The sequence below is a fragment of the Lepeophtheirus salmonis genome, chromosome 1, assembly GCF_016086655.4.
Source record: "Lepeophtheirus salmonis chromosome 1, UVic_Lsal_1.4, whole genome shotgun sequence".
Taxonomy (NCBI): Eukaryota; Metazoa; Arthropoda; class Copepoda; order Siphonostomatoida; family Caligidae; genus Lepeophtheirus; species Lepeophtheirus salmonis.
In genome coordinates this window covers 26293667-26314381 of record NC_052131.2, presented here as the reverse complement: position 1 = coordinate 26314381, position 20715 = coordinate 26293667, and the positions used below count along the sequence as shown (strand labels likewise).

General features: G+C 31.4%; 1 long non-coding RNA gene and 1 pseudogene across 1 annotated transcript; one reads left to right on the top strand and one right to left on the bottom strand.

Moving 5' to 3' along the window:
• Nucleotides 1-426: 426 nt before the first annotated feature.
• Nucleotides 427-9893, bottom strand: LOC121121650 (integrator complex subunit 6 pseudogene; annotated as a pseudogene).
• A 7705-nt stretch (nucleotides 9894-17598) lies between these two features.
• On the top strand, nucleotides 17599-19104 carry LOC139907610 (uncharacterized). The gene is made up of 2 exons (XR_011784325.1): nucleotides 17599-18390; nucleotides 18442-19104. It is a non-coding gene; the product is annotated as an uncharacterized lncRNA (long non-coding RNA).
• Nucleotides 19105-20715: the final 1611 nt, after the last annotated feature.

Here is a 20715-nt window from a genome sequence, read left to right as displayed (position 1 = left end):
TTGCTCATAGTTTGAACAGAATAGCAACGCTATGTCCTGTTTTATTTTTTTAAATACAAACACTATCATCTCTGAAGTGATTATATTTTTTTCAACTCAGATGTTCTAAAACAACTGACTACTACGCCAAGTACTTCAATTCAGTTAAAGAGTATACTAATGCTATGTATGGAAACAATGATGCAATTTAAAAAAAAAAAGATTTTTGGAGAACGATCTACTTTTGTTAAAAATAATGTTTATTCAACACAATTTAAATCCTATCCTGGTAACCAATAAAGCTTAGAAAGAGAAATTATTGCTACACCCAAGTGTAACTATCGTAGAAAATATATGCCACGATATTACACCTGAACCTTTCCAAAATAACGTCTGCAGGCGATAAGGATACATCAAATTTAGAAAATTTGCACCAGAAACCATCAATCACGATATCAAATTTTTAAAATACAAAAACACTTCTATCCTTAAACTTGATTCCAAGGGGGGTTTCCGCGTGATGTCGTACATAAATATGACAAAAAATCTTGTCTGTCATATGCTCACGTCAAGAATATTATAATCAAATGGAACATTGAAATTTACTATGAAGATTGTTGAATGACTCCATAACCTTTATATATATATAATATTAACAAATAATTAAAAATTATTACTTTAATTTTAAAAAATACATACAGGTGCCAATTCTCTCAATTCCATGTATCCTTTGTTTTTCTCTTTTACCTCCAGACATTTAGCTTTTAAATGTTCAAGTGTGATATCTAGGGATCGATTTTCAACGACATTTACACTTGTGAGTAGCGGTAATCTCTTTTCCAATGCTTTAATGGCTACTTGTATTGGATGCAAATTGTCTTGAATAAACATTATTTCTAAGACAAGGGACTCATTCTTCAAAGCATCTTTTACCTTCTTTTTTTTTTTTTTTTTTTTGCATCATTATTTTTATCCATACCATTAATATACTATTTGACTGAATTTAAGTGCATGGAAATAGTATTTCACTACTTTAAGCCAAGAAGCCAAGATCCCTAACGTATGGTGGTAGGTACTGGTGGGAGGGGAACTTGGCAGTAGTGAATTTACGTTTTCTATTTACTATTTCTATCTTTATTGAACTCAGGAGATGTAATGAATTATTGTACGTACTAAACCAAATCTAAAGTCAATACTTTATCTCAAACTTCATCACGATGGAGTTTTCCACGTTTTTAAAATAATCAATAAGTAGTTCATAGTTACACGTGACTTATTTATACATGATTCATGATTATAAATTTTGATATGGTTTCTCCTCAAGAATAAAAAAATAATTATGACAGCTTCTAGTATTATAAGGATTACCAACTGGTAAAAGCCGCTCACGCTTTTGAGGAGATATAATATTCAGGTCTGCATACTACTCTACATATATGAAAGGTGACGGGTTATTTATACAACCAGATAAAAGGTACTTTACATATATACATAGAACAGATCCTATCAACATGATAATATAATTAATAAAAAAAGAAAGAGAGAAGGAGAGAAGTCCTTATTGCATACATATCAAAAATGCATTGGATCTTCACTGAAAAATCTGGAGATTCGTGATCAAAAATTAAATCCATCTTTTCCTTGAATCGGACCTACTAGGAACTGGTTTCTTAAGACTGGCGTTAGGCCAGGCTTAATCCGGTCTTAAACACGACACACGGAGTTTAATTATCATCTTGGCATTCAAATTATGTCTTTCTTCATTTAGGACTGTCGTAGTTTCAATAACGGAACCTACCCTTTCCCAGATGTAAATTGTACGAGTTTTAGTAAACGTAAAGGGTTAACACAAACATGACACTCCTTTCATAATTTATAGCACTTACAAACTTCTTCATCTCATAAAAACTGATTCTGTCTATCAATTTATATATTTTTTTCACTAATGAATAGAAAAATGTTCCATCATCCTTACATATAAAATTAAAATTATCCATTAATTAAAAGGTTTTTTTTAGCCAAAAACGTGCAAACCACTTTGGAGATAAAAAGATAGTCTTACTATTTATTAGCGACTAAAACCTTCTTCATGTAATTAAAATTGATTCTGTCAATCAACTTATAAATTTTTTTCAACAATGAATATAAAATTATTCCATCTTCCAAATGTTTTTAAATTTCTTCTTTGTTAGCTGGAAGGGTTTAATTTTGCCTCAAATTGCCATAAAACCTGTATTCTCTATTTAATAGAGACTACAAACTGCTTCATCTCATAAAAACTGATTCTCTATAACATTTTTTTTATATATTTTCTTCCCTAATGAATAAAAAACATTCAAGTTTTTTTAGGTTATAAAAATTATCTATTAATTACAGGAGTCATTTTTGTCCCAAAACGTGGAAGTCAATTCGGAGGTCCTTTTAAGTTATTAAATGAAGCTGTATATTGCAACTTTTTCTTGAGCTTTTGCAATGTTAATATAGTTTAAACCCTCTGGACCATTATTAGGGTAAATTTTTTGTAATGTCTTAAATAATATGTCATCATTTTTATGATTTAAAAGATGGATTGCGTGTTACGCGTAACGAAGCTTCTTACCGATCAGTTGTTGGAGCAACGTAATACGTGGCGGAGAAAAAAGATTAGAGCACTCCCTCTTTTTTATCATAACTAATTTACTCTGAAGTAATCGTCCAGGGGGCTTTCCTGTTTCTCTTGAAGGATCGACAAGTGAGAATGACAGAATTGCGTACTTGTAAATATATTGCTCTAGACTACTGATGAATATCGAGACTAATTTTTGGAAGTCTTGATCTCATCTGGGTCTCAATTCTTAAACAAGGGCGTCCACAGGATTATATATATATTTTAGGCAGGGGCGGGCTTGGTTTTTGGCATTAAAAAAAATCTTAAAATTACTATTTTTGGAAAAAATTTCAAACATCCTGTGTTGTTTACAAAAAAAGAAATGTTTTAGAAAAAAATTTCAAATAATAAATTTTTGGAAGAAAAATTTCTAATATTTTACTATTCATATTTATATTACTATTCATAAAAAATTCATAGTATGCGTAAAAGCTATGAAGACTCTTATTAAGAAGACCGGGAACATCAACGAAAAATTGTTTCCAAGAGCAATATTGGAATGGAAGAACACACCAAAAGACCATGGAAGAAGCGCAGCAGAAGTAATATTCGATCCGTTGTGCTGACAATTATTTCAAACTTAGAAAATTCAAAATCCTTGACCAATGTAGAGTGAGAGAAGAGGAGAAACAAAATGATAAAAAAGCGAGATTTATACCACAGCCGAAAAACAAGAAATCAAGACACTATTTAAATGGGAGTAAAAGTAAGAATACAAAACAGAGTTAGTATGTTGTTGAAAAAGTAATGTCAAAACTTAAAAGATATGGCTGAAAAATGGCAAGATTCTTATAAGAAACAGCAGGTTTATTAAACTTGATAGATCTGTAAGATTTGATGTAAATATAAATAATGTATGATAAAATTTATCTTAAAGTTAATAGATTAATTGTTATCATAAAAGAAAAGGGGCATGAAGCATATTTATGTATGTATATAGTTGTATTCTCGGAATGTTATGTTATTTCAATATCACTCAACCTATTTTGTATGTATATATTAGTTATGTTAATATAGATATATATAGAATATCACTGACGAGGATTTAGATTTTTTTCGTGCTGTCTTTTTAATTATGGAACTATAGTCCTGAAAATGTTCAAAGTAGAACAACACCGTAAAATCCACATTCACAAAAGGAATTTGGAACTGTATACAAGTCATATAATTAACTCCAATTATGAATATTACGAAACTACAGACACTCGACGGCGGTCCATGATGTCAGGTTTGTTTGTTCCTTAAGATGGTTATTTTTGGGTTGTCCTTATCTCATTAATTTGGAAGGTATCCAATGATTACAAATTTTGCTGAAAAAAGTATTAGCAACATTCTTGTCTCCGATTTCAGAGACTGAAGAAAGACTGAAGGTTTTTGTTACCAATTAAATATATGTAGCCGTAAACAACAAATACGCATTTTATTCAGTTCTCTATCGACTATCACCATCTAATATTATATTAATATTGAATAATAAAGACGGAAATGATAACGTTCTAGATTGACAGAAGAAGATGTATATTATTTAATCAATGATGCCATAAGTATTTCTTCTCTTCTCCTTGCACGCTTTTCTATTCTTACCAAAATTATCACACTTAATTATAAATAATACGAACCGCAAAAACCCGCTCCGCTCCCTCTTTTGTGGACATATAATATTTATATCTGGATATAACAGAGGGATGATTGATGAAACACACTAAAATTGCTGGGGGGAAAGAATAAAGTATTTTATTTCTAGATTTTTCCTTTTTGAATATCCTAGCAAAGACCAAATAGAAGAAGAGTTTTCAATTACAAATTTATGATTTATTACTTGTTATCATAATAATGAATAGTAAATGTATAATTTAAGATGCAATAGTCTATTATTGACTCTGGTTGGAAATTGGACTCCATAGTTTAATTTAAAAAAAATATATTTACATAAATTATATATGAAAAAATAACGCAAACTAAACATCATCATATTTGAACTCGAATAAACAAATTAGTGGGCTAACAAAACTCCATCTTCCTTATTCGAATGAGCATCTTCTAAAAAGTAAAATATATTAGATAACATCATAACTTCAAATAATAATTAAACAATACTTCCAGCCGACAAAAAAAGTTTCTGGGCGCCAGATATTTTTTGTCGTGCAGTTGTTACCTAACAGTTGTTTGAGTGAGTTAATACGACTGTTTTTGTAAAAAGGCATAAAATCGAGTATCAAGCTGTCATTAAATATTTGTTGTCCAAAATTACTGGAACAGATAGTCACATCAATCTAGCATCTGTTAACAGTTGCTCATCAAAGTTTCAGTCATTTTTTACAACAAAAATTTAACAACATCTCGATACTCGTGGTTGCCAATTTTCAGAAAAAAGACACATTTTGTGACCTTGATATGTTTTTTTTGTTTTTTTACGACGTTCTCTATTTCCAAAAAAATTCAGAGGTTCCAATTTTAAAACCATCTTGCCGAATTTGAAAAGTTTAACATAAGTTCCATTTTCAAATGATACGGAAGAAAATAATCCTTATTTTTATTTTTGAATAAAACCATATTGTATATTAACGAACCACTTGGTATACTCAAACGATAAAAAAGACTTTACTGACCTTTGAATGAAATGACACAAATAGTAGAGATCAGCCCTAAATTGTATTGCTAGAGGAACAAGTACTAGAAAGTACTGGTATGGAGTGTCAAAATTTAATTTAAACATAGTTAGACAACTGATCATGAGGGAAACTGGTGGTGATAAAATAAATCAAAAATAATATTTGGAAAAAAAATTAATTAATACTGAATATGCTATCAAGGACGCCTTTGATATGGCTCACATCAGCAATATAAATCAACGTTTTCAAGACCAACCTGTTCCCTTGGGCCCGAGCAAATTTCTCGGAAGTCAACATCGTATTTAATCAAGATAGGCTCTTGCTTACACTGCGAAAATTGGGACAAGAGAGTGTGTCCATCATACAGTCCGGAGGTCAACCCCTTGACTTATCTTTATTTTTTGCCGCATATCGAGAAGAGGGCCTGTAGCATCCGTCACCCAGATTAATTATGAGTGATGGTGTACCATAACCGTAAATAGGGTGACAGAAACCCCGTTCCATAATACAATACAATAAACTCCTTCTTATTTTGTCTGTACTAAAATTTTTACAAGCAGCCATATTTATTATATGAAGTAATTCGCTCATTTTAACAATTGCATAAAATATGACACTATGGGTATGATTCAGAATGTTTTATTTGATCCAGTTGATTTATAATTATATTCAACTGTCAATGTTCTGATCATTTTTTTGAAAAAAAAAATCAAATATCCACATTGCTTTTAAACTTTCATAATAAATTTTCTTGCAAAAATATGAATAACAATAGACAGAAATTAAATAGAAGAATAATGCCCAATCTATCATTCTATAGTTTAAAACACGTGTTATTTCCCATACCTACATAATATAAATATACTTATAAATTTTTTCAATGATAAACATATTCTCTTGATTTAATGAAATAACATCTCAAGTTCTAACTAATTCATCCACATTTAACAAAAGATATTCTGCAAGGTATTGCTTCTTAAACCTAAATGCTTCTTCAATCATTTTTTTTAATATAATATTTTCATATTTGTGATGGCCCATCCAGCTCTTTTTTAAGTACCCTATAAATCCCATCATGATTTTTATCAGGACGCTTCACTTCTGAATAAAATTATTCAATGTATGTTTTGATTTCTCAATTTGATGTTCCAAAGTTCTTGAATATTAAGTCTAATTAATTGCTTTCCATCCTCATTTAAATCTAATAAAGGATCTAACAAGATAATTGAGATTCACCACTGCCGTACGGGCTATTTAATTCCTCACGACATCTAGTTTATTGCAGGACTCTCAAAAATATTGGAATCAGGAGTATCACCAAAATCTTTTTTAATCTTAAACCTTACTTTGGAACCTTCAATTGCATTACACGAGAGCTCAATTTCTGTTCATAAACCGTCTTTTAGAATTACTGATGCAATCAAAGTATCTTCCGGCATTGACAGTTGAGGTGGATCAGAATGTTTGGGTAGTTTTACAACCATCTGTGGAGCAGTTGTATTGTAAACATGATTTGAGGGAATAACTAAAGAATTAATCGCAGAGTTGGTAGGAAAAACTAAATCCCTTAAAACTTCCTGTATCCAGAGCGATTGATTTCCTAACTCTAAATTTCGGATCATTCATTTGTAGGGAGAAGGGCTGAATGTGAAGGAACTCGATAAATAAAATCTCGGGGAAGGGCCCCCTTTTTAAACTTTTTAGGAATATGCGAATTGCTAAAATCAATTAAACATTTCGTATTAGTTAATTGATTTATTCTTCCTGAATGAACAGAAGTTCCATTCTGTTCGGAACAAATTCATGAAATACCTCATCTAAAATAATAGTTTTGCTTATTTTAAAAGGATTTCCAGACTTGTGTTGCCGAATTGGATTATGTTCGACTTCTCTAAGTGGAATAGGCATACGTTTTAGAAAGTCTTGATAATTTTCCATTATCCCAATTGGTAATGAATGTTTAGAGTCATCATCAACTCATTTTGAATTTCCCATTTTCTATTTCCCAATGAATTTATACAACTATTGTAATGACATGTTTTAGTCTCCTTGCATTCTAAAGTATAACCAGAAAATCTATCGATTGCTTGAGAGTGAACAACTTTATATTGAGGGAAACTAGAGAACAACAATTCTTTCCTCAAAGGGGATCGAGGTACGATTCCTTTTCTCGGAAGAGAAGAAGAACTTAGGGTTTTATCATACTCTAACTTAGCTTGATTTTTGTGTCTTTTGAGATAGGTAGTTACTCTAATACTTAAACAATTATCTAAACTATCTTGTATAAGAGATATCGCGAGATTTCCTGCTCCCATCCTTAGGAGGGCTTTCCTCAGTGATCCAGCATAGTAAGTAGGCATTGTTATTATGTAATTATGAAACTCGTGTTTCCACTCATTCCTAGGTTTTGATCCATGATGACAAAATAGCTATTCTAATATTGTAGAAGTATGGGGTAGTTACTGATAAATTAGCAGTCAATAAATTAGTAGATGCTTTCAAATGACCAAAAAGATATCCTTTATCTTGAATAACTCCCTTCCAGAACCCCGAATGAATACTTGCCAAGATATTTTAGGCTGTTTCTGACCGGAATATATATGGTTAGCGGACTAGGTTCAATTTCATACTTATCGAACGGTAATTTGGTGATTGTCATGGGTTCCTGGCTACTACAAGTAAATTTAACATTCGGATACACGGAATTTTTAATAAGCGTAGGGGAATTTCTATCGGGAAAAAATGACTCCGGAAACGGTCAAAAACCAAGCGTAAATCGTTTTTGTGTAGATTTAGGAAATTAAATAAGCCTTCTACAGTTATGCCAATTAATATTCGACGGAGATAAGATATGATTGGGTGTATAAGGGATAATATTACTATTATTTTCATTAGAAGAAGTTAAAACTTTTGCATAATTAACAATATGTTTATTGAGAATAGATGGATCAGGACCCATTTTTTGAAATGGACAACCATTCTAGACAGCAGTTTTTGAACTTAACTATCAATGCATTGGTGAAGAACTCAACTCTATGTGAAGTAACCACATAGGAACGTCCACCCGTAACTTCACACATAGCGTCTATTAGACTATTAACAAGAGCATACAACCTTTGATCGCAAGGAAAAGGCAAGTTGAGCTCTGTATGAGCAGTGTTTGAGTCGTGAGTTCCCCCCCTCTGTCTGATATGACAATGAGGACGACAGGTTCCAAGTAACATATCTATCCCTGTTTGTATTAGGTTCATTTTGAGAATGTCGAAGACCTACTTCAAGACTGAGCCCATTGTTGTCATCCTAGACCCTTCCAATTTCTTTCATTCACTCATTAAGGTTTCAAAATTCTCTTTCCAGCCCGCTTTGATATTCCTGGCATAATCTTAGAAACGTGAGTTACATATAGCGATCCCCATGAGAATTGGAACATTTTTACCGCATCTTCACAAAGAACTCCACGGCTCCTTTAACCACGTCCAGCAAGGAGAAAAACGAACAGAGACATAACACCTTCTGCTCTATTGATGCAAAAGTATCAACCAAAAACACAATTATCGGCATCTCATCAACTCTAGTGTCTATCGGCTAAAAGTCTCTAGACCAATAGGAAGCTTCACTTCATACCTAGAGACCAGAATTTTACTTTCATATCTATCCACAAAAAATTAAATTTTTGGAAAAAAAAATTTAAAAATCTAGTTATTCTAAAAAAATAAAATAAATCCAAATTTTTTTTAAAAATCCATAGTTATTCTCAAAAAATAAAAAATTTTGATTTTTTTTTTTAAATCGACAGCTGTTCATAAAAAAAATTTCAAAACTTTTCGGATAGTTCACAAAAAAAAATTATCAGAAAAATTTCAAAAATCCACAATTATTCGCAAAAAAAAAGAAAAATTTTGGAAAAAAATTCAAAAATCTATATATATTCTCAAAAATTGAATATTTTGTAAAAAAAATCTAACATTTTCAGCTTATCACAAAAATTAAATTTTTTGGAGAAAAATTTCAAAAATTAAATTATCTAGTAAACAGCAAAAACTCCTTAATTGAGTGAGGCAGACACAGGGCCTCCACCTGTGGACGTGCCTGCTAATAAAGGATAAACATAAATTCATTTGAAAAAAATAGAAGAAGGATATCAACCGCTGTTCCTTTTTTAATGATGTAACTGTAATTTCCATCTGCAAAATATGTATTTATATATGTATACAACCATAACTAATTGGTTGTATACATATATCTGCCGTTTCTAGCCCTTTCGTACATGATTTACACGAGCAAGTTACCATTGAAAGTTATTGATTATTATTATTAGAATATAATCAACTCCACATATTTGCAAGGAGAGTATATCTATCCTTATTCATGTTTGCAACTTTGGCAACATCTGCCATCATGGGTCAATATAAGAGCAGGTGAGCCTTATCATTTTTTACACTTATTAAAACACATGATATCATATGCGTGACTCTAACACGTCTTTACACAACCTTTCCTCCAAAAAGAACCAGAAAAAAGAGCTCGAAATAATCTGGAATTGGACAAATATGTCAATCATAGCAAATGCTAGCTATCTATTAAGTACTCCTAGACTATCATTTGTCATATTCACAAGGCTTAAAATAAATGACATATATTTATCTAATAATATTAAAATCCTCTAAAGTATTTTATTCGATTCTGTATTATAAATGTAATATTGCTCCGTAATATTACATTAAAAATATACATTTATATTAGTAAACTATAGTCGAAATTTCTTAATAAAATAATAAATGGGGCAATATTTCCAACGACTGCGAAGGATCAACAAAAAAATTTATTCCTGTCCTTTTGGGAAACAGTGGCTTACAACTTTATTTATTTATAAAAAATAATAAATTATGAAACAGCCATGACGTATCAAGTGAGACAAGAGAATCCACTGCTGACAACGAAATACATGGGGGTATTTGTGTTTTAGCGAGGTATTGCGACTCTAATTTAAATATTATGTATATTAGGGGGGTTTTGTTTTCCAACTAATAAAAGATAATTTTGATATTTCTTTTCTGAAAATATACAAAAAAAGAATGCAGCCGTAACGTGTATTATCTAGTTACTAATTTTTTTTCATTTTTTGTTCCATAGTACAACTTAAGAAAAAAAACTTTTTACACACTTTTTATAGGTTAAGAAAATGCGACAATGTTATTTTATGCAACATAACTAAACATGTATTTTTAGTATATATATTCATTAAGTAAACAGTTAGTTGTTTTTTTTCCATAATTAAATCGACTTAAATTATGACCTCGTAGTACAATGCAATATGGCATAGGTAAACGTAGGATGTGGACTGGAGGGACAGTAGTCCTCATCCTGAATTAAGTTTTTTTTTTTTTTTACTAAGAAATTAAATATTTGAATTTAATTTATTTTTCCAAAAGTTTTTATTCCTTTTAAACAGCTGTAAATTTCTAAAAAAAAATTGTGTTCCAAAAAATGTAGTTTTTTTTAATAACTGTAGACTTTTGAAATATATTGAATTTTTTTTTTAGATTAACATTTAAAAAATTTAATATGTCAATTATTTTTTTTTTAATTTAATTAATTGATTTTTTTTTAAAGAATCAAAAAACCAAGTCCCTCCCCAAAAAAAAATAAAAATATATATATATAATCTGGTATTCGTAATGGAAATTGGGAAAAAGTTGAAAATTAAACCACTCAAATGTATATGCATTAGCCCATGATTTTAATCATATCAACTTAATTTATTAGATGAAGTAATGAATAGCAATATCAGGGAGTGACAGTTGAAGTATTGAGCATTAATTGGTTATGTTAACTATTTAGGTTCTACAAGGAAAAGGACAACCCATCAAGAGATACCAATAGCGCGCACATTCACCCTTACAACACTTTTTAGTTTTGTCACATTATTTCTTGTTCCTCGTCATATTTACCTTTACATTCATGTAACGTCAGTATTGTTAATGTCGGCCATTTTGAGAACTGGAGATGCTGCAGGCCCCATCACCCCATCATTGATTTTGTTTCTAATGATTAGATTTTTTTTCCAGGCTAAAAATTTAATAATATTTGAAATTTTTGCAAATAATTCAAAATTAGAAACTTTCTTCCGTGAATAATAGTTTTGAATTATTTAAAAAATACATTTAATAGTTGACATTATTTTACAAAAATTTTAATTTTTTGTGAATAATTGTGAATTTTTTTGTGGATATCTTTGGATTTTTGGAGTTTAAATTTTGAAATTTTTTCAAAAAATTTGATTTCATAAAAATACCTATGGTTATTTGATATTTTTTTAAATAATTGGCTAGATAGTGAAAGAGAATCCCCAAATAATATAGCTGAATCCATTAATACTGAAAATATAAAAGTAAAGAAAAACAATGTTTTGATTGCAGATTTCAAAAATATCTTAATACCATCAGAACAATGATAATATAGTTATGATGTGTCGTTCGTGTTTGTGCGCCATTTGTTCGTGCAAAAATCAGTTACGTCATCGAAACGGCAAAGCCGTTTCAATAGCAGTAATAGTTATACAATATATATTTAATTAACATATGTAATCAATGCCAGTAAAAATGGAAAGGAAGAATAAAAAACTATTTCTGCCGTTGCTTCATGCAATTCTCCAAATGGAATTACATACTTTGGATTCCCTAAGGACTCTCATTTTCGTGACATATGGATACAAGTTTGCAGAAGGAATGACAATATGCCTGGGTTTCCCCAAGTCTGTTCCAGTCATTTTACTGATCAAAATTATGAGAGAGCCTTGAAGAATGAATTGTTGGGAAAGGCCGCTGGGAAAAAACCAAAGAAGGATGACATTCCAAGTTTGAAACTGTTCAACTCTGTGGTGGATGATGGAGATCCTAATCCTCGTGAGGATGAAAGATGTGAAAGATTGGCTAAGAGACAGAGGAGAGAAATACTTCATCAAGTCATGAGAGAAGTTGAAACTAAATCCAAAGAAGATTCAATTTTTGACAAAACCAAGAGTGTTGAAGTTAAACCTGAAATGGCAACTACCAGATCCCAGACCATCAAGGATTTTCAGAGTAAGCTGCTCAAAAACAAAATCAAAGTGTTGCAGAACCAGGTGCAATCTCTTACAGAATCCCTCAATCTGTAAAAGAAGGCAAATGTAAGATTCAAGTCAAAAAAGAGTATTAAACAACTCGTGAGAAAAGAACTCCTTAAATGGTTCACACCTTCTCAAACAAACATGCTCATAGCTAAGGAAAAATCTAAGACACGGTGGGAAAAGGAAGACATTATTAAGGGCCTTGCTTTAAATAACCTCTCAAGCAGGACTTATATGGAAAAGAAGTTATTTCATTTACCAAGTGTGACATCCCTCAAAAGATGATTGGATTTAAATCCTACATGACACATTTTATGAGAATTGTTGGTTCTGAACCAATTTTAAACCTATATTGATTGTCCAAAATAGGTGAAGAAAGAGGAGAGGAAGATTGATTGTGTTGACTCAGGGAGCCCACGTTAAGGCGATCACTCTTGTTGGGAACATTTATTCAAGCTGCAGATGTAGGAGTTGAGAGGCTATACAATCCCAGCTTTAAGTGTGGCTTGACACGCCCCTCACCCTCTCCTGGATGAAGACGAACCAGACGTGCACAATGCCAGTTACTTATTTTTGTCTATAAGAATCACGTCCTCGGGATCATACGCAAGTTACTTGTTGTTCATGTTACACCTTGCCTTCCACGGAGATCTTCTCGTCCGAAAAGAGACACAGCCTGCTTGAGCGACAAGAAGAGGCCCAAGGACTTACTGGAGTAGTGCTTCTTAATAACTTCAATAAGCCCTGTTTCAGCTGTAACCTGTAGAAATTGTACAACCGGATCTGTTGTAGAGGCCCTGTGGACCAGTTAAAAATCACCACCAACACTTCACAAAATCCACTCCAAATACTTCAAAAGGAACCCCGGATCCATGGTTATTAACCTTCTTTGTGTCTTTGCCCTAGCTTATATCGGTCCATGGGCCTGGGGTTTATTTTAAGTATTTAGAGGGAGACTAAATGCTTTCTGAAGCAACGGTGGTGATTTTTAACTTGCATGGTGGTCCTGCCATTACACAAAACATGTTTTTGGCCGAGGTATTGTAGAATGACGGGAAATATTCGAACTGGCAATTTTCCATGCACCCTATCGCCCTATTTATTACCACTAAAATTTGTATCAGTAAAGACGGCGTCAACTTCTTCTTCACAACATCGCTCTATGCATTTTATCTCTTTCGGTAATCACGTTCATTTTCGGGTTTTTTTTGTATAGCGACACTTTATATTTTGTACAGGTCTAATTATATGTGCTATGCAACCAGAGATATAGACTGAATATATTACTTTAATAGGTAAATAAAGATCTGGAAACGGACAAAATGTGTACTACATATATAATGTGTAGGATCTAAAATGAAAAACATCAAGAGAACAATTAATTTGATTCTCAATGTTCCCTTATTCAGAGACTATAAGTAAGAAGTATATATTTATCTTTTCTTCAAAATAGAAACATCATCTCAATGACCAGGATCTACAAATATACATAGTATGCATATTAGACCGTTTGGATTTTCAGCTTTTTTCGAATTTCGATGACGACTATTTCCGAAAAGTCGTCATGTGGTTAGAAAATAGCTTATGTAAAATTTCCTTTTCTTACAATGACGTCTTAAGGTATCACATCTCGTTCAAAGTTTAAAAGGAGCAAAAGTTCTTTATTTCGTCAATAAAGATTAAAATATAACATTAATCATTATTTTGCGCATTTTAATTATGATAGACATTATTTTAACCTATAAAAAAACATTCATAAAGTTTTGTTTTGTTTTTTGTCTGAAGCTACTCTATAGGAGGAAAAAGAAAGAATATCAAAAGAAAAATTTGATCTTTCCTTTCGGAGAAGGTAAACAAATGGATACTCCCTATATGTGGATCATCAAATTTCCCAAACTTTTTTCTCTTGTTTGGTTCCATATGAACATTTTATAAAAAAACTTTTTCAACACTTTTTAATTTCTAACAATGTTATTTTATTCAAAAAAAAACTCAAAATGTTTTTGTTTTTTTTATCTAAATGGAATAAGCAAAGAGTTTCTCCCTTTTCTTAAATAATTTGATCAGGATGTGGGACCTAAAGATGCCCACTTAGGAAAATGCAATTCTGCATAGGGCATTTGCATACCATATACCACCTTTTCCACATTACCCGTAATCAAAATTCGAAAAAAGTTGAAAATCGAACCGCTCTAATGTACATATCCTTACATATTTCTGGATGTACAATTTGTAAATATAACTATATGTACCTAATCCATAAATCCTGACTTACTTAAATATATCTAGGCCCCATAAATGAAAAAGAAAAAAACCGTACTTGTATGGTAAATACATACATAATATATGTATTTACGAGTAGTAATATTTCTTTTGTGTGGGGGCTTATAAACACTGTCATACCTACTAAGTCACACAATAGAGATGAAGTTGGATACATTGGGAAAAAGAAGAAGATTTGCTCATTATCTTCAATCTTTTGTCTGATTGTGATAGGATAGTTAAGTCACCGTTCTCTCTTACCCTAACTTACATAGAATATAAACACACACAGAAAACGATGCACGAATAATTTTATTTTACGTAATTAAGATATTTAGAAAGAGATTAGGTACAGATGGTGGGTTATATTTATTATTTTTGGGGGGGAAGAAGGGAGGCTTGATTTGTGGATTTTTTAGAAAAAATAAATGAAAAATTAAATTTTTTGGAAAAAAAGTTCAAAAATTGAATTTCAAAAGGTGCATTTTTTTCCGCAAAATATTCAAGTATTAAACTTTTTTTTGAAAAAAAAATATCAAAAATTCACAGCTTTTCGAAAACGTTCATAGTTATTCTTAAAAAGTTTTTTTTGGGGAAAATATTTGAAAAATTCAGAGCTATTTCAAATGTTGAATTTTGCCTCATATTATACCTGTTCATCAATCTTTAAGTATTTTCAAGAATGAATAATAATTTATCATGTCCAAGAATAATTAATTGATAACGGAGGAGTGGCTAGCACTTCATCAATTCGAATCCAAGTCGTGTTTGTAGTTATATTTAATACTAATATATTGCATATTTTGTCCGTGGTTCGAATTAATTACAGAATAAGATTTTGATTTTATGCATCATTTGAATTTTGGGCCATAATTTCATAATTTTTCCCATAGAAAACAAATATTTAATGGATTTACAGTATTAAACATTATGTCATTTTCAACCAAAAAAAAACCTCACATATGGGGGGGGGGGTATATCTTTTAGCCAAAATGTATTTAATCTAAAATATTCGAGGTTGAAATAGTCTAAGACAATAATAGTACATAGCTCCCGTTCAAATGAATGCACCCTGTGCTTTTGATTAAAAAAGTTATGTACCGGGTGTTCCATTGAAATTTGAGCACTTACTAATCCAAGAATTACTGAAGGTTGAGTGATTGAAATTAATTCGCACTCGTATTTCGATATATTAAAGCATAAACAATTCATTTCTAAATAAAAGAAATATGAGTTTTCTAGTTTACATACAAGTCAAGAAAATGACACTTGAGCGTTATCAATGAATTTCCATTTGTGCAACTCAAGCAATTAAGCGTCATCAGGACCACTGTCTACGCCGCTAACAAGTCCTCAAAGTTGGAGAGGAATAAGTACTCTGCCAAAAATGTCAAACTGAGGATGGAGATATTATGAGTCAGCAGTAGGACCCCATGTCAGAGGACTACATCCACAGGAGGCGTCAGATCTTTCACCGCCACTTTGAAGCTGCCATTGCCGCTAAGGGTGGCTAGATTAATGATGATTTAGAGAGCTCAACCAACAAATCTATTGATAGTTCTTGTATAATTTTTCTAAATTATATTGTTAATTAAAATTAAAATTAATAGTGCTCAGATTTTAATGGACCACTGGGTATATTCATTTGAATTAAAGAAAATGCTGAGCTATTACTGTGTATTTGGATGTCCAAATGGGGATGATAAATAAAATAAATTAAACTTTCACCTTCGATAAAAAATATATCCCTTTAATGCCCAGTTTTATTACATATCAGACCCTAATATGTTTTAAATAATATGTGTTATTTCATAGTTATCCACTTTTATTTGTATAGTATATACAATAAATTAACTATTACATTGTCAAGGGTCAGATATAAGAGCTTTAGCTAGCTAACATAAAAATATACAGCGTAATTGTCATCATCTGTCTATGTTATTCTTCTATTCTCCTAATCACTGTTCTGTATATTGATTGGTTGAATAAGAATCAGTTCATTTTAAGCTGTAAACGATTCCTACCAATCATTGAATAATAATAGGTTATAATAAAACGTGTAAGATAGTAAATTAAGTATGATTTTTGCTGGATATAATATGTGAAGTAATAAGTTATAAGCAATTTTTCGCTTTAATTTGACAATAAAATTAACATAGTTAGAATTATCCGATTTTAATAGTTCCAAAGGGTTTTCTGGGTGATTTTTAGTTCATGGGCAATGGAATAAGTGATCTCATGCAGGTCCATAATTTTCGTTATTTTATTCACATTTTTTATATAATCCATTTTACCAGAACAAAATCGTTGGAATCACAGCTTTCCTCTTGTATTCGATGATACTGTATTTGGTACATAAAAACCACATTTTCTGGAGTGGATTTATTAGAGTCAAAGGATTTCCACACAAAGTCAAATTACGTATCTGGGATGAGAGATGCAGAGGATTTAGATGCGTTTTCCATCAGGTGGAAGAAGAAGGATTAACTTCTTCCCTCCAGTTGCACTGCTTCCAAGAGCTACTAGCAGACAGAAAAAACAATATTGCTCCCCTAGAAATTCTGATAACTCCCGAGTGAACAGAGGCAAAATGGTCCCTACAGTTGCACGAGATGTCGAGTGAGTCACTAAGATTGGGGGTGGCGAGGAGAATTCTCTTGTGCCTTGACACTCAGAACATCGCAGAATTAGGGATTTTGATAGCATGGTTGATTTAGGGGGGCCTTTATTTAATCAAGGTTTCGATTCTAGAGCAATTAATATTATTTTTTTCGTGTCCACTCATTTGGCGCGCTTTTTTGGGCGTGCATTTTTTTAGCGGGGCTCTTTTCAGCACGGATCATTTTAGCTTGCTTCTATTTGGCGTAGTATCATTTTGGCGTATCATTTATTTATATTATATTGGAATTACTTTCAATCAAAAGGTTAGGATCATGTCATCACTAGTAGTCCAATAACAATAGAATATATTATCCACATGCTGAAACTAAGCACGCATGGAGTCATCAGATACGGAGTAGCATTCCATTTACTTGGTATATGGCATGTCTGCAGTGAGCCTTGAAATAGACTCTCCTATTATACCGGAGAAGTCTTGCCCAACGCAATGACCAAAGAGGGGGGTTGAACCAACGTGTTGGAAAAGCGGAAAAGCTTTTACTCTTATAATGTGCTGAGACTGCTCGAAGTTAAATCTCGCCCAAGATCTTAATAGGAGAAATGGAGCGCAAAGTGAGATGCTAAGAAGTTGATACTTCGTGGAGGAGATCTTGTTCTAGAGATTAGTCCTGTACGAGAAACAGTCTTTCCCTCACTATTTGGCAAGTTGAAAAGTGCTGTATTTCCTAATCTACCACCCTCAGTAGAATAGCTTAGTAAATATTGCAAATCCTCATAACCAAGAACCCTAATTCATCAATTGAATAATATTTATTGTTTCTATATCTATCTTCCTGTCTTGTTTGTGGCAAATCTCCTTGTGAGGTGTTGAAGGAATAAAAGAAGTGAACAAGGCTCCATGGTCAACTCCGTGGACTAAGAAGATCCATGACGTCTTCAACTCTTATCTGAATTTAGTTGATCTATGGTGTATTAGAATAAACTCTATATTATTTTACATCTTTCGAGTGCACCGCATGTAAGGGATGTTACGTTAAAAGATGAGACCCTGTACTTCATTCTGTAACACTTGCCTTATATTATCTCCTCCAACACTAAACTCCTTTAGTTTTATCTTCAGTCAATCGTATCATTCAGTCTTTTCATCTCGATTATTGACTTCGGTATATTATACTTAAACTCTTCATTTTTTTTTTTAATTCTGACTCTTCTAGGATTTGGTGATTGATACAATATGGTCGAAAAATGAATGCTTTTGACTCTTGTTGAATTTGTTTATAACTCAAGAATACTCATACACAGACTCGTCAAAAGCATATTCTAATACAAAACAAACTTCTTAAACTTGTTCTCTGAAAAAAGTGCTCAAGAGCCTTGCGCTCTTATTGTAAATTTAGCCTAAATGCCCCAATATACTTATTTATCTTCCTTAGTATAAAAATGAACTATTCCGAAAATTGTCAAAATAATAATTGGGATTAAATGTTTGCTGTGGAATGGTATAGATTTAGAATTACATTTCTAAATTAGAACAAAAGTTAATTTACAAAATGATATTATAGTAACACAAAAATTAATTATATAATGAATGTCAAAAGTCTTATTTTTTTAAATTAAAAACATATTAAATTATATTTATTATACATTCATTTTAAAATTAAATGCATAGCCTCGCAAAAAATCCAGTACTAGTAATATATTCCTCAATTCAATTAATCTTTCTAGTGCGAGTGTGATTCGCCTATATAGATTTTTCTTTCTTAAAGAATTAGAGCCTGATAATAATTGTTGCAGAACTACGTTTTGGAGTCTATTTTCTCGCGTGAGTACATTTATAATTTGCAGATTGATGGATGTTGGCACTGTAGAGGTGACTGCCACAAGTGCCTGGATCCTCTTTGGTGGATGCCTAGCTTTTCAAAAAAAATAGTCTCCATGGTTCAGACTTTGAATTGTTGTTATGCTTTCAATTTGAATAATTATGAAATAGTGCTAACTCAAATCTTTAACTATCAGCAAAAATCAAAAAATATTCGGATATTATGTAATAAACATGAAATGATCATGTCAAAAACAGACCAATAATAAGATTTTAATTTGTCATTTATGCTGAATATGATAAATATAGAGCTTAATATAATGATGTTGCTAACATAACTGAATATGATATCTTAAGTAGGGTTTGTGATTTTGACTACTATTTCTTTAGAGATATATATTTTTGCAAATATTTAAATGATACTCAGGAAATAAAATTTTCTATAGCATACCTATACTCATATTGTTTGATATACAGACCAATATAATATTTCTACAACTGATACCAATAATAATTTTGATAACTCGTATGTTTATAATCACAATAATTAAATAGTATTTTCCTATCAAAATAAAGTTGAAGGAATCAATAATATACAAAATAAAATAACGGATAACTCATAAATAGGGAATTAAATTTTGAGGAATATATTTTATTTAGTTATTATCTATAGTAAATGTTTTAGTGTGGAGATCCTAGATCTTTGTAGGAGTAATTTTCCAATATGGTGAGAAGCTGTTTAGAAAAGGATTCCCAATTTAATAAGTTCGGGAATTGCAACGACATTCAGATATTCCAATTGAAGTATGCGTAAGTCACTTATATTTTTTGAAAAATACATATTCACTTAAAAGTTCCCAATAACAATTTATATGTAATAATACCTATAACGGAATGGAATTATATTTCACATGTTTTCCAATGACAAAATAGACTCAAAAGTAATAAAGAAATCAAGGGTGACCTTGAAGTGTTCAGGTTATATAATTAGTCATATAGACCGGACATCACAAACTCCATCGTATAAATGGAATTATTTCAATGTGATAGATATGAATGATTTCAGGACACTGAAGGACTCTTATCAATGAATGTTTTCTTAGAGTAAGAGACGAATCAGAGTTGACTTAAGGAGGAATGGACTCAATAATTTCATTGAATGAGTTGTGGATGGAGGATGATTATTCCGTGTGTAGTCCTCACTGGGTTTTTTAGTCGATTAATCTGTATGTTTATGAAACTCCTTAGTTCTTAAAGAAGTATAAGATGATTCCTTACAAGATCTAGAGGAATTGATGTGTTCGATGATTTACAAGATCAGAAGTCACTATCAAAGATCTTGATGTGAAGGGGTATCTGCACAATAAACGATCCATCCATTAAAGGAGACAAGATCCCTTAAACAGAACATGAAGTTGAAGCAATGATCAGAAGGCATAAGACTAGATTTCCAAAAATAATTATATTAATTATTAAGAATGGAAACGATAATCTAGTATAACCGAATGCTTCGTAGGAAAGATCCATCTAACTTTGTTTGTTTATTTTTCTTTTGATGTTAGGAATACAACGGCAATTTTGATAAATTCAAACGGATTATATTGTTATTTTCTAGCTAAAATTGGAAAAAAAATTGGAATACTTTGACTAGATTTTGGAAATTACGTAA